The following is a 17,657-nucleotide window of genomic DNA, read 5'->3' as shown; positions in this document are numbered from 1 at the left end:
TCAAACTCACAAACCGTGAGATCGTGACCTGAGCCGAAGTCAGCCGCTTAACCGACTGAGCCACCCAGGTGCCTCCCCACCCCCACTCTTTTTTTTTTTTTTTTTTTTTTTCTAGGGTTTTCCCATAGAGGACATTCCAACATTGCGCCTTAAGTCTCTTCTGTAGCATTGCTACTGTTACAGTTAGTTCCTGGGTCTGGTTTCCAGCAGTCTGCCCTATGGCTGCAGGAGACGCACATCTCCTTAAACATGTCCTAGCAGGCCTTCTGGATTTCACAGGATATCTCAAGTTGATAGTTGGCCGACTTGACCCTTCCGGTTTCTTTTTCCAAGACTTACAGATATTTGACAGAGCCACCACTCAACCTGATACATTCACTCGCTGCCTCCACCCCTGCCCCCCCCCCAAGTCCACGACAGGCGAGAGAGCCTTAGTCTTTGTGGTGCCGGTACACGCCAGGAGGTGTGACCACCCCACTCACACCCAGCAGTGGGGTCCTTGCTGAAATCCGTAATCCCGGCTGTAGCCGCTGCTGTCACCAGTCATCTTACACCGAGCTCTCATGAAGGCAGAGCCTTAGGGAAAGACTTCTGTGGAGGTCGGTTGGTTGGTTTGTTGTTGGTTTCCGGTTTTGAAAGCGACTCCAAGGGAAGCAGGAGTTGGGGACCAGGAGAATGGGACAGGGAGGGAGGGAAAGTGGATACAAGGATACGTTATTGGGTTGAGCGCTGCTGAGGGCGAGTGATCCTTCAACATGCCAGAATCCTCTAAGGAGCCTTGAAAAGTATCTTAGAACTGTGGGCTGAAAGACAACAGGGGGGAACCTTTATTTTCCTGCCCCCGTTTAGTCTCCCGCACTGCAGGGTTGCAAGTCGTTCTTGGCTCGTGGACCACCGCGTCGGCGCAGTAGGGACAGGATGTGCTTGCAAGGAGGCGCCACCCGAAGCTGGCTGAAGCCCGGGCACAAAAGGTCGCCTCGTCCACGTTTGGCAGAGTGGGGGGGGGGGAGGTGAAGGGACGCGAAGGGGACCCCCGGCGGTGCCCGGGCCCAGCCTTAGTGAAAGCAGCCGCCTACGTCCCGCCTTCCTCGAGGCAGTCCGGCAACTCCGGTTCTTCTCCAGGCTGCAGGCACCAAGCCGTGAGGACACAGCCCCGGATCTCGAGTTGTGACTTGGTCCCGCCCAGCTCCTGCTGCATTTCCTACTACGTTCACTTTCTCCCACTCCAAAATAACTTCACACTCTCTTTTCTCACCTCAAACCTAAGTCTCTTTTCCTCTAACTAGCACTCTCTGCTGGTAAAATCTGCCTTGTAATTCATTGAGAAAATGCAATTATTTTTCCAGGAACGTCCTCATTTTTTATGCTGCTGAATCTCCTAGCCTATCCGCATCAGTAGCCTGCAGATAATGAACAGAAATGTTGGCGTGGCTTTGCTAGAAACCTCAGCTTTGCGGTGTGATGGTCTCTTGATCAGGTGCCACCGTGTCACCTTTTGTAAAAAGCTTTGTCTTGGGGCGCCTGGGTGGCTCAGTCGGTTAAGCGTCCGACGTCAGCCCAGGTCGTGATCTCGCGGTCCGTGAGTTCGAGCCCCGCGTCGGGCTCTGGGCTGACGGCTCAGAACCTGGAGCCTGCTTCTGATTCTGTGTCTTCTTCTCTCTCTGACCCTCCCCCCATTCATGCTCTGTCTCTCTCTGTCTCAAAAGTAAACATAAAAAAAAAGCTTTGTCTTTTAATTTTCTTTTTTTCATCATGATAAGTATCCTCTTTCATCCCCGTCCCCTGTTTCCCCCCAACAGCTTCCCCCCTGATTTACCATCAGTTTTTTTTTCTCTATAGTTAAGAGTCCGCCTCTTGGTTTGCCTCTTTTTGCCCCTGTGTTCATTTGTCTTGTTTCTTAAATTCCACATATGGGTGAGATCATATGATATTTGTCTAATTCTATGCCGCTTCTTACAGTGATATGGTGGTAAAGCAGAGTGTTACTGTCATTGCGTTGTTAAGAAGGGTTTCTCTTGGCCGAAGTGCCATATGAAAACAAATAGTTGTTAAAATTTATTGGGGGATGTAGACACTTTTTCCTGAAAAGGAGCTATGTCCAAGCTTTGGAATTTATAGCAGAGTACTGGGGTGATTTATTGATACTTGTCTGATTAGCATGGATGAGTGAATTAAGGAGTAGATCTACACCTGAGTGTTCATTCGAATGGGAAAAAGCACACACGAATAACATGAATGAGTGACAGGATGCACTGTGCATGTATTTATGCCGGGGATTGATTGAAGAAGCGAGTGGATCAGTACGCAAGAGAGAGAGGTGGGGCGGGTTGTGCACAGGAGTGCCAGTCTCCTCTGTTGAATGGCGGGTGTAGGGCAGCTTTTGGTTCTGGAAGGGGAAGAAGGTGAGTGGTGATGGGAGAAAGTGCATGTGTAAGTGATTTCAGTGTGTCGAGGGACTGTTGGGGAGGATTCGTGCATGTGAGAGCAGGTGTATGGGTGGATGGTGGCCTCTAACCCCATGAGTAGTTGCGACTGAGCATGTGTCTGAGCCAAGTAGGCGGGGCACTGCTCTTTTGTATTCTGGAGCGGGAGTCTTGGTAGATAAGGGCATCTTTGGTCATTATGCATGTGGCTGCATTGGAGAGAGGTGGGTACTTATTGAAGCCTGTTTTCTTCTCTGTTTCCACTTATGGCACAAAGGGAACCAGTGAGTGTACCCCCTTTTAAAATTAAATACACCGAAGCCACCTCTTCAGTGATAGCCCTGTGTTGCCTTAACTTTCTCCTCTCTACTACACTGAACCTCATGTGACCGAGTTAGACTCCCAGGGGTGTCACGCAGTTGAAGAAAGGGGCTTCCGGATCCTCTTCAGAAGTTGGAGTGCAAGGTGGCATTATAGCTTCTCTTATTTACATTTTTATCATGTCTAGTCCCACAGGAGATTCCTAGAGAAGCTTCCCAGCACCATAAAATGCTGTAGGGCAAAACAAGCAATTTACACTTGGGTATAAGCCAGCAACAGCTCCTGCTTCTCCCCCCTCACCTCACCCACTCATCTGTGAAATTGCCCTGGTCCAGGTGTCTGCCCTTTTTCCCTGGTACTTCTTGCTTAGCACTTGAAGGCTTCCGTGGGCTTTCACAGCTGTGGTTCTCTCCTTCAAATACTGTCCGTTGAGTTTCTTGAATGATGAGCCTGAGAGGCTTTGTCCCCTCTCCTTAAGAGTGACGACGAGGAGGGAGAACAGTCTATGTGGCCTGCAGGTGACAGAGGTGTTGTTCTGGGAACTGAAGTCCCCCCCCCCCCAACTTTTCCACAGAGAAGACCACAGGAGCTGCCACAGCTAAAACCCCACCCAGAGGGAGACAGAGGAGTATTGTGGGGGAGGGGGGCGGGGAGGAGAGACGGTGATTTCCCATGAGAGCCACCAGACTTTCCTTCCATAAGGAGAAGCAGGAAACCATAATTATAGATTCAAGAAACAAGGCTGGCCATGGAAGAGAGAGAAGAGGAAAGATGGAACAGAAAAAAAAAATGAGAGGGAAGGGCCCCAGAGAGTATCCCTCCTGGTTAAGGACTGTGCCTCGGGGTCTGCCCCTGTGCTCTCTCTGGGATTCGCCTGTTTTTTCACTCAAAGGGAAACTGTGGTCATAGGGGAAGCTACCTCCAGGGACAAAGAGATGCTTTGTGATTTGTTGAAAAAGGACGAGTTTGTTTTCCACTTTGGACCCCCAACCACTGCCAGGCTATGCTTTCACCTCCACCTTTTGTATTTTCACTTTTGTATTTTTCACTTTTGATTTATAACAGCGAAGGCATAGGTCGAGTGGTTTCTGAGAGATCGGAAATCCTGAAGAATAAGTGGACCATCTGTCATAGCTTCGAAAACAGGAGTGGTTCTTGTGGGTTTTCTCACTTCTACTTCATTATCGTCCAGCATGTATTTACGGAATGCCTACCAGGTTCAGATTATGTGCCAGGAGCATTACCGTAGTAGCTACGGTGTTGGGCACGTTGAGAAAGAGACCATATCTAGTTTGTGATGCTGCATTGTCGGACGGTTGTTGTGATACCATTGTACAGAGGAGAAAACCGAGGCTAACTCAGAGAAACTTGTCCAAGGGCTGGCGGTGGCAAGAGCATTCCTAGCAAGGCCTTCTGAGTATAATTCTAACGATCTTTCCTGCTTTGTGTTTATTTTAAATCAGAATTTTGTTTTATTACCAGGAATTGCCATGCTCTCTGCCTGTTTTCTGAGCTGCGGTATGTTTTAGAGTCAGTCAGACCTCATTAGGAATCCCAGATCTCCCTACTGTCTATTCAGCTTGTATAAAACTATCTGCACCTCAGCTTTACCATTTTAAAAAAAGGGATATTAATTTTTTAAGGATTTCTGTGGTGTTTGAGTTATTATGCACACATACAAATATATACGGATATAGGTATTTATGGGTGTACATGTATATAGCCTAATAGAATGTATAATACACTTTTTTGATAAGAAATGCCAGTCCCCTTTCCCTCATCACCCCTTCTGATAAGAATTGACTCTTCTGTGGTTGCATAAAATTTAATAGTTTTCTGTGGTTCTTATTCTCGTGATCAAAGAACCAAGCCCTTGTGTGTTTAGTCCGACTGGGGCACTCACAGTGTTCTGAGGTGATGAATAGGAAGGACTGTCTCAGTCCTGAAGACCAAAGATGAAAAAACCAACACCACCGTGTGTGGACAGAACAGGAATAGAATGATAGGGATACTGGATCGCTCTAAATCCCCCTCTGTTTCCTGTTTTCTTGAAGACTATTCCGTGGCGTTCATTCCCACAGGACAGACGAATCCTTCACCTGAAACTGTGAGAATGGAGGATTTCCTTCATTGAAACCGCTTCTTCCTTTCTACCTCTCTTTTTCACTTTCATTCCCTCCCCTTATCTTTGATCCTTGAAATTTCAGTGTTGAGTTCTTACCCAGTGTTGCTTCTGACTGCGTTGTCTTCCAAAGCCTGTGCTATTTCGTCTGCCTTCATCCACTGTGACAAAGTGTGTGGCCTGTTCAGCCATGGTCCCTCTGAAAGAGTAAGATACTGAATGTCAGAAAAACCTGGGCTAAGGTGCTGCTATGATTACTAGGGACCCTAGGAGCTTAGGACTTTTTCGTATTGGGCGCTTAGCTCAGTATCGGCTCATAATGTGACCATTCTTTCAATATACTATTTAATTTTTTTTTTCTTTTAGCCCCAGTGTAATATTTAATTCCTACAGTGTTATATTAGTTTCAGGTGTACAATATAGCAATTCAGCAATTCCATCTGTTACTCAGTGTGTATCCAGATAAGTGTACACTTTTTAAAAAATAATATTTATCTATTTTTGAGAGAGAGAGAAAGAGACAGAGACAGACAGAACACGAATGGGAGAGGGCCAGAGAGAAAGAGGGAGACACAGAATCCGCAGCAGGCTCCAGGCTCTGAGCTGTCAGCACAGAGCCCGACATGGGGCTCGAACCCATGAACCATGAGATCGTGACCTGAGCCGAAGTTGGATGCTTAACCGACTGAGCCACCCAGGTGCCTCCAGATGAGTACACACTTCATCCCCATCAGCTATTTCACCCTTCCCCCCTGCCCCCACCTCCCCTCTGGTAACCATCAGTTCTCTGTAGTTAAGAGTCTGCTTTTTGGTTTGTCTCCCCTTTTCCTCTTCATTCATTCGTTTTATTTCTTAAACTCCACCTATGAATGAAATCATGTTATTTAAGTCCCATGTCCTCTGTGAAGTCTATTCTGACTTCACCTCCCCACACTGTGCTCTTTTGTCTCTAAACTTACAGTATTTATTGCCTGTTGCATCACCCTAGGCTCATTTCTTCGTTTAATCAATGGATGTTTATTAGGCGGTTGTTCCATTCACAACTTTATATTCAGTTTGCTGTAGATGCTGGAGTCAATTAGATATTCTTATTCCTGGGGGTTTTCAACCTGGCAGTGGTTTAGGTCACCAGCTGTCCACTGATACTTTGGTTGCAGTTTCAGAGTTCTTTGAACCCTATAGAGAGGATTTTGTGGCTGTTAGCTACCTCAGTTTGGACTCAAATCATTATGGACGGGTTAATGATTTGGGAGTAGATACTATAGGGGAAGTAAGTAAACACTGGAAGAAACAGACCTCCATCACCACTTTGTCTAGGGATCAAATCCTTCTGCTTCCACAAATCTTCTGACTAAAATAGACATGAAAAATTATGTCGGCTTAAAAAACCTTGCTCTTATGACATCCTTATGATCAGTTTGTTTTCCTTTGTCACCAAGGGGTCATTTCTGCAATATGCTTCTGGAGCTCATATAATCTTGTGTTGCTCACTTCAAAGATCAGCATTCGGTTTTCCCTGGGACCATTCTTTTAGAGCCTAAGTGCTAGATGCTTAGAACGCAACTTTACCCACACCATAAGTATTCTAATAGGCAGAGAAATACAGTGCAAGGAGCCATTCATTCATTTTCTCACTTATTCATGTATTAATTCAATTTACAGTCATGCATGCATTCATTCAAAACATTTACTAAGTGCTGAGTGCATGTTTTTTGCCTTGGAGGATGAGGAACAAGGACAGTTCTTTAACCTTCTATGCAAAACTATTTCTGAATAGCTTGATATTGAGAACTTTGGTAGTTGTTTTATTAATTCTAACCAGAAAGAAAAATATTTCTCTGTTTAACCGGAATGCTGTTAACTAGACTCTTGGAATTCACTTTCTGCCACATCTATATTATTCTAGGAGAAGTTAATATTACCTGGAGGATGATAGCTGAGAGGCTTCAGAAAAGTGAATGAATGAATACATACATTAGTAATTGTACTCAGTATAATTCTCAGTGCACTCTGGTCTTTTTTTTTTTTTTTTAATTTTGGCTCAGTCTTTTTAGTGCACACGATTGTCTTCATTACTATCACCATCATACCCACCGCTACCACTCAGTATTTAGCACCGTAAGACCCATGGTCCACCAGCAGTGCTCTAGACACTACACATGAGAATATTTGCCAGAAAGATTGGACCACCGTCTTCAGGAGCTTGGCACCTAATTTAACCTTAATAATACGGTCACGGTGCATAGAAATGTATTTCTTAGAATTCTAAAATCTCTCAGAGAAACCTGTTTAATTTGGTTCTCTAAAGAATTAGGTGCTTTATGTCATAAAATATACCATCAGATCTTCTAGTCTTTCTTATCCATTCTGATGGATGGAACGCTCCATCCCAGATGGAACGCTGGGCACCCTCCCAGAGTTTTCCCTTGGGCTTGAGATTAAGGGGCAGCATCAATACTATTCATCAAAGTTCAGAATCCGTAGAATGCTTGGAACTCAGCAGGACTCTGTGGAGTGGGGATATTTTATGGAGAAGATATGACCTCCTTTTCGAAGAGCTTCAAGTCTAGGTGACCTTAAATCATAAGCATAGAAACATAATATTTCTTAGAATCCCCAAATCCCTGGGGAAACTATTTCTCTCCAGTTTCTCTAAAGAAAGAATTGTTCTTTGTTTAAAAATCTTCTCCATATCAAGCCTCTGTCATGGACTATTTTTCCCCCACCATATCAGAGGAAGTATCTTATGAATAGATCTGCTTTCCTCCTATTTGCTGGGAGTTATTAAAAGAGCTGACTGCAAACAGATTTTTCCTGCCTGAGTGTGGACTGACATCAGGTAGCACCCAATAAGATTTGACAAGCTGACATCTCTTATCCATCAACAAGGATGGGTGGGGGAGGGACAACAGGAAGGAGAGAATCTTACTCCCACCTACTTTCTGAGAGGCAGACTTTGGTTGCATGATAGAGGGTCCATTTTTAGAAATCTATTTAATTTCTGAGTTGGAGTTTTGGAGATTTTGTTTATGGAACATAGGGCTAGAAACACTACCCATCTTGTCAATTCTAAACAGAAGCTGAAAATTACATACCCTTTAGGTCATAAAGGAGCAATAAGAATGAGTCCTTTGGAGGAAGGAAAAAATCCTTACAAGACTCTAGTGACAGAGCATCTTAAACACTGCATTGTTCTCCAGCCAGGCAGCCTAACAGCTCTGTGTGATTGGTAATGATGTCAAGTTTTGTTTAGAAAAAGGAAAGATCTTGCAAACCCAGATTTCCAAATGTGTAAGCTGTATAGCACCAACTTTTGTCCCATCCTCTTCGTACTTTTCTTTCTTAAACATTGGTGACATTGATTTAAAAAAAAAAAGTAGCAAAAAATACAGCCAGATTCTGAGTTGCTCACTTACAGAATTTTCATTTTACGTGTGGAATGAAATATTGATGCGTGTGACTTCTTGTTCTATTAAGAGTATGTTACAAACACTGATGGCTCATTCCTAGGAAAGAAGTAGTTCTTGGCCGACTTTTTATTGGAAAGCTATGAATACTGCTTAGATAATTCTCAGGATAATTAGATTCTGTGATTTTGTTGGAAAGAAGTTGGTGCCCCTTTGGGGCGGGGAGATCATACTGGTTGTCTTGTGTAAGCTGGGGACCTCCTGAATATGTGAGGTCTAAGCCATTAAGGTCAATGTTCTTTGAAGATCACTTGCTAAAATTATTAGGACTAATAGGAATGGAGATTTGGTGGAATGAAATCATCAATGTCTGCTAATTATGTTTGCTACGAGCATAAAAGTAGCACATCAAATGGACTGAGAGTGGGAGTGAAAAAATCATGTTATTAATGTAGAATGCCTTTCAACCAAGGATGTTAAAAGAAGTACCTAACATTTGTCAAATTTATTGTGAAAGTTTTATATCTTGTTGATCCCCCATTATGCTTTTAAAAACTACATTCTACCTTACTCTAGATGATAAGCATATTGAAGAGAGGACTGTATGCTATTTTGGATTTCTTACATTGCTTAGCACCTTGCCTTGCACACAACTATGGCCAATAAATACTTACTGAAGTGAAGTAAATTGAAATGAAGAAATATCTATAGTACAACATACCCTGAATATAAATTAAGCACCAAGAGAAGCTGTGTCCAAGAGCTGTTTGAAGATGTGAAGGTGGCTAGAATCTTGGGAGATAATGATCCTGTTAACTTAGGGTTTAAAATTGTGAAGTTAGAAAACATATGCCCTATACTTTATGGAAAGATATTTCAGACGATGATAGAAAACACTGGCTTGACTTGATGTCCAGAGATGAAAATACCATCTAAAGATAAGATTCTTTTTAAAGTAGTTTTTTTTTTTTTTTAATTTTTTTTTTCAACGTTTATTTATTTTTGGGACAGAGAGACAGAGCATGAACGGGGGAGGGGCAGAGAGAGAGGGAGACACAGAATCGGAAACAGGCTCCAGGCTCTGAGCCATCAGCCCAGAGCCCGACGCGGGGCTCGAACTCACGGACCGCAAGATCGTGACCTGGCTGAAGTCGGACACTTAACCGACTGCGCCACCCAGGCGCCCCTAAAGATAAGATTCTAATGAAAACAAAGCAACTAGGTATCTCAACATGTATTTTAGATGTGTATTGAGTTTCGACAAATGCCTTCATGGGTATAACCCACATGTCTATCAAGATACAGAGTATTTTCATTGCCAGATTTGCCTCATGCCCCTTTCTAGTCTATTTCCTACCTACCACTACTACCCTCACCCCAACACACAAAGGTAACCATTATCTGATTTCTTTCACTATCAATTAATTTTGCCTGTTTCAGAACTTAACATAAATGCGGTCATATGATATGTATTGTTTTGTGTCTGAGTTCCTTTCAACATAATGTTTTGAGATTCAGCCATGTTACTACATTTATCTGTAGTTCTGTTTTTAAGTGAATTGTGCATTGTGTAAGTATATTAGAGTATGTTGTTTTCTGTTAACGAACATCTGAGTTGTTTCCAATTTTTGGATATCATGAGTAAAAATGTTCTAAATATTTTTGTTCATATCCTTTCATGGACATGTGTTTTCATTTCTCTTGAGTAAATACCCAGGGAGAGAACTGTTAGGTCATAGGATAGGTATATGTTTAACTTAGTAAGATCTGGCCAAACCATTTTTCAAGATGGTTCTATAATTTTACATTCCCACCATAAATGTACGAGTGTTGCAGTCAACAGAGGGAATGTAATACAGGAAATTGGAGGGCTGAAGGAACAAAAAGGGACTACTGGGAAGTGATACTTTTAGGAAGAGCTATTACTCCTGGAGCTAGGGTTGTGGTTTTCAGAATTCAGAAGCTTAGAGAAGGACATATTCATGGTGCTACATGATTCTGGTATGGGACTTAGAGTTCCAAGGAGGAAGTACTCCCTAGATATTCTTGTTACCTTTAAGTCACTGACTCTTTCTTCTGCCACTGACATTCGGGTCACTGCTTCCATTTGGTGGGCATTTTTTGTTTTGGCTATTATATCTTTCAGTTCTAAAATTTCCATTTGATTTCTATTTTAACTTTTGTTTCAAGAGTGTTCATGATTGCTTGTTTGAGTATCTTTTAGAACAGCTGTTCTAAAAGCTTTCCACATCTGTGTCATCACATTGTTGGTGTCCCGCTGGTTATCTTTCCCCATACAAGTTGAGATCTTCATGGTTTTGAGTATTATGAGTAACTTTAGATTGCATTTTAAATATTTTGAGTTTTGTTGTTATGAGATTCTGAGCCTCATTTAAATCCATTAAGTTTGGTGTTACTTTGAATTTTGGTGTCCTTCCCAATATGCCTGTTGATATTTGATTTTCAGAAACCTCAAGTATCTGTTTCATGCCTTCTGTCCAGGTTTTATAGCTGTGTTCGACAGCAGAGAAAAGTTGGCATTTGCTCCATTTTACCTGGAACCAGAACCACTAAACTTGAATTTCAAAAGCATGCGTTCACAAGATAAAAGAAAACCCACCTTTCATTTATGTACCTGGGTTTGTTACTTATTGTCTGGTTACCACCGTTAGAATTCAAGCTTCACAAGAGCAAGGATTATTTGTTCTATTATCACGTATGCCAAGTACTCAGAACAGTGTCTGGAAGTAAATACTTTTCAAAAGCATTCAATAAATATTTTAGAATGAATGAAAAATAAGCCAGTAAACAAGGACTAATAGCAGTATTGCAAGAAGATAATTAGAATGACCAATACTTGTGACCTTATGTAAGTTGATTAACCTCTCTGTTTGTATCAGGGTCTTCTTTTATATAATGGGAAAATATTTAATAGGGGGAAATGTAGAAAGTGTTGAGCACATTGTAGGTGCTCAAAAACATATTTTCTCTCCACTCCTCTTCAGATGCAGCGACAATGAAGGCAACTTAAGATTTGGAGAGGGGCACCTGGGTGGCTCAGTCGGTTAAGCGTCCAACTTCAGCTCAGGTCATGATCTCACGGGTCGTGGGTTCGAGCCCCGCGTCGGGCTCTGTGCCGACAGCTCAGAGCCTGGAGCCTGCTTCCGATTCTGTGTCTCCCTCTCTCTCTGCCCCTCCCCCCACTCCTGCTCTGTCTCTGTCTCTCAAAAATAAATAAACATTGAAAAAAATTTTTAAAAAAAGATTTGGAGAAAAAAGAATAACCAAAAGAAGAGATCATGTCCCAGGGCTGTTGGTTTTGTGTGAATGGTTGACAAGTGAAAGCAGAACTACTCCATTCCTATTTTCCTTCCATCTTCTCTATTAACGAAAATGCTCTTCAAATGGAAACGGATAATATCACAGACTTTGAAGTTATATGGGCTTCATAGGTGACTCTTCTTAACCTCCCTCAGGTTGAGCCCAGTTCTCTCTGTAAAGTGGGAGTAATACTACTCCCACAGAGCTGTTTTAAGTGTGGCAGGATAAAAATCGTGGGGGATTGGGGGTAATGAGAGGACACATTCTTCTCATTCCCCAGCCTGTCAAGGAGAATCTTATAATTGCCAGCTCAATTCCAAAACCAATTCTGATGGGCAGTGGTAAATTGACAACCTTACTAGTTTTGCTGCTATTGACCTTTTGGTCTGGTATAGCCAGGCTTAGTTTGACACAGCTCTCTGCCTGATGAATCTCAGCCTACTGTGACTTACTCCTACTGTATAAAGCCTGGGACTTCCTTGGTGCCTGCAGACCAAAACAGCACATTCATCCGTCATCCAGCTTTGCTTGCAGACTCAGCTTGGATCCACACCGGAGCAACTCTCTACCAGAGCTCTGTGGGGGACCTAGAAGCCTGTTCCCCTTACCCAATAACCTTGCTTAATATTTCACTTGTTACTGATTCTCAGTGCATCATTTCTCAACCAAAGAGTTTTACCTTTTTCATTCTTTCTTTTCAGGCATTGAAGTATCCCCAAACACATTTACAAAAAACTGAACTAGTCAAATTTTTCACCCTAATGCCCACCAAGCATCTATATTTTATATATTCTCACATTCTCCAACTCACCCATGCCCTGCACCAAATAGATGCTTGATGAAAATTTCAGACTTTAAGACTGCCACATATTCATGCAAGAGATCTGGTAAGTGTTGAAAAATATGCCTTGACTGCCTTGATTTAATTGTTCATTGATACAACACAATTTAATTTTTCTTTAGATGCCTGCAACATTCTAAAGACTTTGGGAAGATGCTGTTAATGTCTTTGAAACTGGATAAATACACAGCAAATGGACCTCTCTGAGTGTCGTCAGTTCTCATTACTCTTTGGTATCATAGCTGTTGAATTCAAGGAGAAGATGTAGGGATTGAATATGGAAAGGGGGACAGAAGCTTCTCCAGAGTCATAGACCATCATTTAAAATATGTTCTTTACAGAGTGTAAGGAGACCTACTTAACTGGGTGCTGTCCAGTGTGGAGGTCTTCCAAGATGCCACATGATGCTAGGGTAGATCTGCTCTTCTCCTTTGAATAAATCTCTTCAGGGTGAAAAGGACCTCAAGGCCTTCATCAACAGGCTGAGAGGTGACAGGATTGCTGTTTGGTAGGTTCTCTAGGAATGAAAGCCAAATGAGACTTCCATTTACCATCTCAGGAGGGAATTACAGCTAAGGTGCCAAACCAAAACCATAAGAACATTTTCATTTTTATTATAATCGATGTTTTAAAAAATTCATTCCCACTTATTATAAGCCCATTGTGATTAAGGAAAAGACTTTTGAACAAAAAGGGGCTTATATGCTGCCTTTATGGGCAGCAAGAAGTGAAGGGTTGGAGAGACTGATTTCCTTTCCGTAGCCAGGCTCAACAAGAGGTTTGACAAGGGATAACTGAATGTGCTACAAGTTCCTAAGTGGAGGAGAAAGGAGACCGTGTCCTGGGAGCCTGCAGCAAAGGGAGGGAAGACAGCCATGGGAGCTATCTGGGCCTGGGATGAGGCAGACCAGCATTTCTCCTGTACTTGACTGCCAGTCATCTGTTTCTGTAGCTATAGAGAACCAAAGCAAGTAGGGTTCACAGAGCACTGATGGGTGCAGTGACAGAGGTACAAATGCAGTGATGTGGCGAAGGAGATGTGACTCTAGCTTGGGGGATTTGAGAAATATCTTTATAGAGAAAGTGGCATCTGAGCTGAGATTGTAAAAGCAGTGAAGACTTTGATGGTCAGACACGACTGGAGGAAGGGGAGGTGGATTATAAGCTCAAGTTAGAGGAGGAAACATGGAAGACTCTTTTGGCGAATACTGCTGTCCATGAGGTGGTACAGCACAAAGCTGGGGTTTTAGGTCTATCGGAGGTATGTTGGTGTACTAGAAAATGTGGTACGTAACGAGTCTACTTTGGCTTTTTTTTAATTTTCTCTACTGATTGAGTTCTGCTTAGGTCACTGGAGGAAACTTTATTTTGTTTCTAACCATTTAGTCTCCCACGGGGAAAGTATGGGTTGATGCATTTTTCTTTTGATCTTGACAGCCCTAGAATATGATTATATTGGAGGATGGCACTTCTGATATCTATTCAGTACTTAGTTCTACCACTACTCCTCGCTTTTCTTCAGCTTTATTGATCCTCAGCCCCTTGCCAGTTCCAATATATTTATACAATCAGTAAACACCGTGAGAGTCCTCAAATCAAATAATTGGAGAGGACCTCTAGAGGTCATTGTGCCTATAGGTAGATGATTTCCAAAGCCTGCCAAGATGGAGTTTTTTAAATTTTCTCTTTGGAGAACACTGGAGATGGAGACTGACAGCCTCCCCCAGGTAGTTCATTCTAGTAATTAATCAGCTGGAAGGTTCTTCCTTATGTCTAATTGAAGTCTTTCCTGATGCAAGTTAATTTATTTTCTCCTGTTTTGCCCATTGTGGGCATAGATAGAAAATTATTACTAGAGCACTAGAAACAGCACTTCATGAACTTGAAGACAAAATCTCATCACCTTCTACCCCTTCTCTCTACATTATACAACTCCAGTTTCTTACACTGTTCATCAAAGGGTTTATTTCTACGTCTTTAGCTATCTTTTTTTTAATTAAAAAATTTAATGTTTATTTTTGAGAGAGAGAGAGAGAGACTGAGTGTGAGTGGGGGCAGGGACAGAGAGAGAGGGAGACACAGAATCAAAAACAGGCTTCAGGCTCTGAGTTGTCAGCACAGAGCCCGACGCGGGGCTCAAACTCACAAACTGCGAGATCATGACCTGAGCCAAAGTCGGATGCTTAGCCGACTGAGCCACCCAGGCACCCCTTTGAATTATTTATTTATTTATTTATTATTTTTTAATGTTTATTTTTGAGAGAGAGAGAGAGAGAGACCAAGTGCTAGCAGGGGGAGGGACAGAGAGAGAGGAAGACACAGAATCCGAAGTACGCTACAGGCTCTGAGCTGTCAGTGCAGAGCCCTGTGCAGGGCCCAAGCCCATGGACTGTGAGATCATGACCTGAGCCAAAGTCAGATGCACAACGAACTCAGCAACCCAGGTATCCCTAAAATTTTTTTTAAATGTTTGTTTATTTTTGAGAGACAGAGAGACAGAGTGTGAGTGGGGGAGGGACAGAGTGAGAGAGGGAGAAACAGAATCTGAAGCGGGCTCCAGGCTCCAAGCTGTCAGCACAGAGCCTGACGTGGGACTCGAACCCACAAACTGTGAGATCATGACCTGAGCAGAAGTCGGACGTTTAACCAACTGAGCCACCCAGGCTCCCCCTTTATCTATCTTTATTGAAGTTTTCTGAACTATTGAGTTTCTCTACATTATTTGAAAATAATTACTATAGTAAACAGAATTTTTGACTGAGTGCAAAATAACTGTTTGGGAGATCTCATAGGTGGCTTTCAATGTGAAGAAGTTCATGGGCCATTTTCAACGGAAGTAAAATTGGTTCTAGGACCAGGTTTTAGGTAGGGATGTTGGTAGCACAATGCATTTTTTAAAAATGTTTTATTGTTTTGACAGACCTAATCTCATTGTGATATACTATACCTATGTTTCTTTGAAATCCTTGCGGACATGGTCATGTGCCTTCCTGTCATGAAATTACTTCTGAATTATAAATCTAGAGAAGATAAGGCACTATGCTCTATATTGTCCATTCCCTTTTTGTCTGATCAATTTGGAAGTGTTCTCTCATGTATTTAAGAGTACCTTGTCCAAAAAATCTGAGATAATAGACATAATGGTTATTACAAACAACTAGAGAGTGTATGACATTTATTTTTCTCATGAAATGGCTTTGTGGTTTATGGAGAGGTTAAGGAGATCGTAGGTTATGGGGATTATCTAAGGTGGGAGAGCAGGGGAATAAAATTCAGCGTTCATTAAATACCTCCTATGTGTAAAACACTGTACTGTGGGTATTCAGAGATGTGTCTAGATGGCATAGTACCATCAGAGGAAAGGGAAAAGGACGGATAGGATGGTCCAGTTGAGATACGTTGGTGTGATGGATGACACCTGGGCATTGAAGAAGGAGGATCTGAGGAAGTATCAGTTCTGGGAATATTCCGCTGATGTTAGTCATTTGGCACTGATTTGTCAGACAAGAACAAACTGGCTTCTCGAAATTTGGTGCTAGGTGAAAGATGAGGAATGGCGAGTACCAGTGACATGAATTTTATTTATAAACAAGGAAATAATTGTAACAATAGTTACATTTTTGAGCTTTTCCAACATCCCAGGCAAAGTTCTCAGTCTTTCTACACATATGACTGCATTTAACCCTCCTAGCAGTGTTATGAGGCACAAACTGTTCTTTCTCCATTTGACAGAGACAGATATGGAAATGACTAAGAAGAAATCGCACGGGAATAGATGCAGTTGGTGGGGGAGGGGGGTCTGAGTATCAGACAAGGAGTTTACTTAGAGATGGTACCAATAGGATTTAGGGAGGGGGAGTGCTCCAGATTAGGTGGGTATATGGGTACTTTCAGGCTGGAGTATCACCGAGGGGATGGTGTGGTGACCAAGAAGGACATATGTAATGCTACAAGCACTACTTCAGCATATTTCTGAATGTAGATGAATACAGGATAAGAGGTTATCTGTAGGTTGTGTCAGGATTTGGTTTGAGTCATTCAGAGATGCTGGGAGACTGCATGGACAGAGATTGGCCAGTTGAGCAGTGTTTCACAGGGATGACATCCTTCCTCTCCTTGTCAGCCCTTCTCCATTCCCTCTCTTTTCTCACCTGTGGTTCTGTTCTCTGAGGCCATTTTCACCTGGCCCTAGCCTTGGCCCTACGCGGCTAGGGAGTGAGTGGCTGGCTATCTGGTGAGGTCTTTCTCACTCCATTGTGCCCTTTAAGCATAGACCTCACTGTTGGGCTCCCAGTCTCAGCATCAGACCTTTTCCTAACTGGGGCCCGCAATGCCTTCTCTTCACTGTTCTTATGTCTCTGACAATCCCTGCCTGGCTTCGTTTATCCCACACCTTCAGAACTCCCCTCCCACCCTGTCTCCATCCTTGCTCACCCCTTGCCCCCCACCACAGCCTCTCCCTCACTTTGGATCACAGAGGCAAGCTAAATACCTGAATCTGTATACTGGCTGGGTTTCTTCATAAGTTTAAGTTTGAATCTGAGTATGATTATGAACGAAAGTAACTATATAGAGGTGTATACACAGTAAAGGGTGTGTTTGTGCCCCTTTGTATATATGTATATATGTTCCCTGGGTGGGAAGAGGTAGCTGGGAGTAAATTGATTGAGGCTGTGGTCAGCCTTACTTAAAATAGAGAAAAAGTTAACTGCACAAAGATATACAGAGGAGGGTGATCATCTAGCAGTTACAAATTGAAAACATGCTAGATTTCCATTATGAAGGGATTGATCAAATTTTAGTTAATGAGCTATTATGGGTTTTTAAAAATATTACACATTTGTGCATGTGTGTGTGTGTGTGTGTGTGTGTGTGTGTGTGTGTGTGTGACTAGAAAGAGAGATGAGAAGGGCATCTGGGTGGATCAGTCAGTTAAGCATCTGACTTCGGCTCAGGTCATGATCTCACAGTTCATGGGTTCGAGCCCTGCATCAGGATTTGTGCTGACAGCTCAGAGCCTGGAACCTGCTTCGGATTCCATGTTTCCCTCTCTCTCTGCTCCTCTCCTGCTCACACTCTGTCTCTCTCTCTCTCAAAAATAAAATAAACATTAAAAAAATTAAAAAAAACAGAGAGATGAGAGCATTAATGTAAAAAATAGAAGGTTAGAGCACTTGTGTGTAATGTGATATATATTTCTATTGCATTTACATATTCTGGGA

General features: G+C 42.6%; 1 protein-coding gene across 1 annotated transcript in view; it reads left to right on the top strand.

Annotated features, from left to right (window-relative positions):
- Window positions 1–17,657, top strand: part of LOC115518414 (glutamate receptor ionotropic, NMDA 2B) — a 138,411-nt gene that overhangs the window by 27,563 nt on the left and 93,191 nt on the right. The gene's annotated exons all lie outside the window — the stretch shown is intronic.

This window comes from Lynx canadensis, chromosome B4 (assembly GCF_007474595.2).
Source record: "Lynx canadensis isolate LIC74 chromosome B4, mLynCan4.pri.v2, whole genome shotgun sequence".
Taxonomy (NCBI): domain Eukaryota; kingdom Metazoa; phylum Chordata; class Mammalia; order Carnivora; family Felidae; genus Lynx; species Lynx canadensis.
Note: the sequence above shows the minus strand (reverse complement) of the source record. Positions and strands in the feature narration are given on the sequence as shown.